Genomic DNA, 5,423 nt, shown 5'->3' with positions numbered 1-5,423 from the left:
AGAGAGAGAGAGAGAGAGAGAGAGAGAGAGAGAGAGAGAGAGAGAGAGAGAGAGAGAGATGGTTTCTTTGGGGTTTGTTTTGGTCTGAACCTGTACTTTCATCAGTCAGGGAAACCCCTGATGTAGAAACTCCATTCATGAAAATCAGAAACTTCTAGTTTTGATTTTCCTGGAACGTTGAGAGAGGATGTGACTTATACATGGCCACATAATGACTATGTGTCAGAGGTAAGACTTGAACCCAAGTCCTCCTGACTCTAAGGCCAGTCTTTTATTCATAATACTAAAATTTCTGTGTGTCTATATGTCCATACATATATGTGCATGTGTGCATATTTGTGTGTATGTATCTCTAGCACACTGAACAGATCCTCTATGGAGGATTTATAGAAGGATGTGGATGATAATAATGATAATAGCCAACATGTATATAGTGTTTATTATATAGTGTTTGCTGATGTGTTTAGTCTAGTGTGTTGTTCAGTCCCACGGTTTTGGTCCTGCAGCTGGCTCTTTGTTCCTTTTAGCCCCTGGGTCTCTCTTAATCCCTGCTGTCTACTGGACTCAGGTGCTCCTGGGACTGGTGTGTCTCCCCATTCTGTTTTTCCTTGTTGGGGTTTTGGTCCTGGCTTGCTCTTTGGAGAGGATTTCCTTACATATCAGGTCCTAACTTTGCAGTTCTAGCACTATTTCAAAGCAAAATGAAGATAGTAGGCATCTTCTTTTTAACCCCTATCCAAGAATGTAAGATCCTTGAGGGTAGAGACTGTGTAACTTTTACACATGTATCACCCACATCTAGCACAAAGAATCTGGGTAGGAAACAGATTGTTTATACCACAAATGGTATAAGAATGAACTCAAAATGTATCTGGATAATGAGTTTTAAATGTTTTTTTCTTTTCATTTCATTAGTTCATCTCTGGTCTTTTAGACTTCTCATTCTAGGGTTATATTTTTACATTGTTCTATTTCTTAATATGATAATCTGAGTATTTTTCATTTTGCAAGCACTAACAATTTCATTCATCTTTTTAGTTTTGTGTATTTGATTATTTCCTAGGATTTTTTTTAAAAGTTGTATGTTTAATTCATTAGTATTGACTTTTCTCATTTGTTAATATAAACATTCAGACATAAATTTTAAGTTAAAAAAAAAACACAGAAACCTTGTGCCAGGCACTGTGCAGACACTTTACAACTATTATCTCATTTGATCCTCACAACAATCCTGAGAGGCAAGCGCTATTATTATCCCCGGTTTACAGATAAGGAAACTGAGGTAGCCTAAAAGATTAAATTACACAGCTCATAAGTGTAAAATAATATCTAACATTTATATATTGCTTACTATGTGCCAGGCACTGTGCAATTATTATCTCATTTGATCCTCACGATGACCTTGGGAGGTTAGGTGCTATTATTATCCTCATTTTACAGATGAAGAAATTGAGACAAGTGACTTGCCCAGGGTCACACAACTTATAAGTAACTGAAGTCAGATCTGAATTCAAGTCTTCCTGACTCCAGGCCCAGAACTTAGCCACTACACTTAGCTGCCCATAAGAAGATATGGAAGGAAACGTTGTGAAAGAAGTGCTCACATCAGTGAGCTAGATCACAGCTCTGCTAAATCACTGAAATGTCTATACACGCATGTGTCTGTGTGTGTGTTTGTTTGTGTGTGTGTGTGTGTGTGCACGCATGTGAGTGTGAATGTTCTTCGACTTCAAAAAACCTAAAAATCCTTGTTGCAGTGGATGGTATCATGTATTTCAGTTTTGTTTCAGGACTTAAGTGCCATCTATCAAATGGCAATGCTTATTGACTACAGAACAGTATTGTGAGTAGAAAACTATAAAATCAGTTCCTGGCATTGTTATTTTAAAGTTATTGAGTTATTCTGATTAGTTAATAAATCATCATTTGGAACTTTAGAAAGGTAAGGCTGAAACTTGGCCTAGAGCAGGAATTCTAGCTGATGCTGTTTTTTTTGTGGGTTTTTTTTTTTTTAATGAACTGATTGAGCTCAATATGACAGCTAAACTGTTCAGTGAATTGAATAAACACTTGGAATCTGGAAGATGAGAGTTCAGATCCTGCCTCAGACACTTACTAAATATGTGACCCTGGGGCAGCTGGGTGGCACAGTGGATAGAGCACCAGCCCTGGAGTCAGGAGGACCTGAATTCTAATTCAGCCTCAGACACTTGACACTTACTACCTGTATGACCCTGTGCAAGTCATTTAACCTCTTAGCCTCAGTTCCATCATCCATAAAATGGATATAACCCCACAGGATTTTTGTGAGTTTCAAATGGGAAAAGCTCTTTGTAAACCTTAAGGTTTATGTAAATGCTAACTATTACCATTATCATTATTATTATTATTAGCTGCCTCAATGCCTAAATCAATGCACCTTTAATTATTAGTTTGCCACTATTCTCATTCATTAGCCTCTCTTCTCCTTCCCCTGCTCCCCCAGATTATCTGTGCTACCCCACTTCTGAACACAGAAAACAAGAGAACAAGAAATGGATCACACAGTAGTCATTCTATTTCTGACACTGGTCTCCGTGGACATCCTGAGACTTTATTACAAATAAACAGCAAACCTGGAAATGCAAGATGGACACGGAAGGGACTGGGGAACATCCTCGTCACATTAGCAGTGCAGGGCAGTGAAAGGCCTCCAAAGAAGCCTGGAAGCAAGACTGAAGTCGGCCACAATCTCACCGAAGCTCAGACCCTAGAAGTCTAACACTCTGTGACATTGTGATTCTGTAATTCTTAAAGAAGTATCCCTTGTCCTTCCCAGAGTGCTAAGAACATGACACTGACATTAGTCCCTAACCCGGGAAAACGAGCTCAGTGCTCACTGCCTTTGCCACCATTTCCACTTGACTTGCAACACTCAAAGGGTCTTATTCAGGAATAATATTACCTCATACATGTTAAAGAACTCATTTTGTAAAGACAAGAGGAAAAGACAGCTTTGTGTTTTGTTTTAATTAATTTTTTTAAAGCACAGAGACTTTCTTCTTTTTTTTTCAGCGACAGTTTTGTTCAGGGATGAGTCATCCCTTAGCAGGGTCAAACAAGTTAGTTGGGGTCCTGGAAGTACCTAATGTGTTTGGACCTTTCTTTAATATCCAGTCTCCTTCACTAAGAAGTAGCAGGAGAGAGAGTAAAGACCAGGAATTTCAGACTGCAGCTAGAGAAAAGAAACGTGAGGCTCTAGGGAACACAAACAGTATGAATGTAAAGTAATGAGACTAGCTGTTAGTACAAGTCACACATAAAAATCAATTCTATTACTTTATACGTTAAAGTAATGCATCATGTTATTATTATTAATAATAGCCCATATTTATAGAGTGCTTTAAGGTTTACATTCAAACTCAGAGGCTTGGAGGAAACGCAGTGTAAGGGGCCAAAATCCCTAGGTCTGCAGTCCAGTTTATGCCACATACACTCTGTGATCTTAAGCATAACCACTTTCTTTGTCTAAGTCAATAAAATACGGAAGTTGTACTTGGGGATCTCTAAAGTCTAATCAAGCTATAACATTCTGTGATATTATGATTCTATGATTCTTAAGAAATATCACTTGGCAGACCTTAATGTTATTGTCATTGTTGTTGCTGTTTTCTAGTGGGGGGATGAAAGAGGGTTTGAAGATGGAAAGGCAACAGGGATGAGATTAGGACAGCAAGAAGAAAAAGAAAAGACGGTTATTGAGGCATCTTTTTTAAAAATGCAGAGAACAGAAGGAAGGTTATAAAGAACTCTAGACAAGCGTGACAGCTTGAATACATTGTTGTTGTTCAGTAGCGTCATACTTTTTATGACTCTGTGGACCATACTGCCGATAGGATTTTCTTGACAAAGACGTTGGAGTGGTTTGCCGTTTTCTTCTCCAACGGATTAAACAGAGGTTAAGTGACTTGTCTCAGGGTTGCACAGCTACTAAGTATCTGAAGCCAGATTTCAACTCATGAAGACATGAGTCTTCCTGATTCCAAGCCCAATACTCTATCCACTGTGCCACCTAGCTGCCTGATGCCATTTGGGGTTTTCTGGGCCAAGATACTGGAGTGGTTTGCCATTTCCTTCTCCAGCTCATTTTACAGAGGAGGAAACTGAGGTAAACAGGGTTAAATGACTTGCATAGGGTCACACAGCTAGTAAGTGTCCAAGGACGGATTGAACTCAGGTCTCCCTGACTCCAGGCCCTACGCTCTATCCATTGAGCCACCTAGCTTCTCTAAACTCATTATATACTTATAAGTAAAATAAAGCTATACATAATAGAGGCCTGCAGTTTCAGTACAATTCTCTTCTGTTCTACTCTATAAATGGAAGTGCCTCACAGTGTGCTAGCCAATGTTTAACAACTAGCTCTCTGATACTTTTAGTTTTACTCTATACTATCAACATTTTCTCTATCACTTTCTTAGAAAATCAAAAAACAGTGGATGAAGCCCTGATCTGTAGTGTTTGGCAATATCTGAGATATAAATGCTTCTACTGAAATTTTAATAATCCGTTCTCAAAACTGGTACCAACTGGCCCCAGCTTGCCCCTGCCAAATGCCCATTTTGTTTAATGCTTGTTAAACTCATAAAGGGGAAAAAAAAAAAAAAACAAGAAATGTTGCTTGTCGCATGAGGAAGTTGGTGGTTCCTTACACCACAGTTTTCAACAAGACCAAAACTAATATCTTCATTTGTTCCCCATCCTTGTTCTGACTCTTCTTCTGAAAGCTTTTTTTCTACTGCTCCAAGCCCAGGATTCTTCTGCCACCTAGTGCTGAGTCTGGAGCAAGGCAGAAAACAAATTCTAATTGAATTCAAGACAGAAATTTCAATTTAGGGGTCACCCGGGGAAGGCAATCAGTAGAGTGAATAGACTAGAAATAATGCCATGGAGAAATGGTTGAAGGAACTTGCAACAGGTAGCTTGGAAAAGAGTAGTCTTAGGAGGGTTATGATCCTTGAGCATCTGAAGGAAGAGAGATTAGAATCCTGAGTACCATCAGAAAGCAAGAACTGGGTCCAATAAGTAGAAAATATAGGGAGGGAAATACCAGTATAATACAAAGAAGGACTTCTGAATGTGATATCTCAAATATAAAGCACTTTGCAAACCTTAAAGTGCTACTTAAAGGTAAGCTATTGTTATTATTCTAGAAAAAATATTCTTATCTTCAATACAGATAAATTGTAGTAGTAGCAGCCGCAGCAGTAGCAGCAGTAGTAGAAGTAGTTGTAGTAGTAGTAGTAGTAGCAGCAGTAGCAGCAGCAGTAACAGTAATAGTAGTAGTAGTAGTAGTAGTAATAGTAGCAGTAGCAGTACTAGTAGTAGAAGTAATAGTAGTAGTAGTAGTAGTAGTAGTAGTAGTAGTAGTAGTAGTAGTAGTA

The sequence above is a fragment of the Vombatus ursinus genome, unplaced genomic scaffold (assembly GCF_900497805.2).
Source record: "Vombatus ursinus unplaced genomic scaffold, bare-nosed wombat genome assembly UNPS02014778.1, whole genome shotgun sequence".
Lineage (NCBI taxonomy): Eukaryota > Metazoa > Chordata > Mammalia > Diprotodontia > Vombatidae > Vombatus > Vombatus ursinus.
This window is presented reverse-complemented; position numbering follows the sequence as displayed.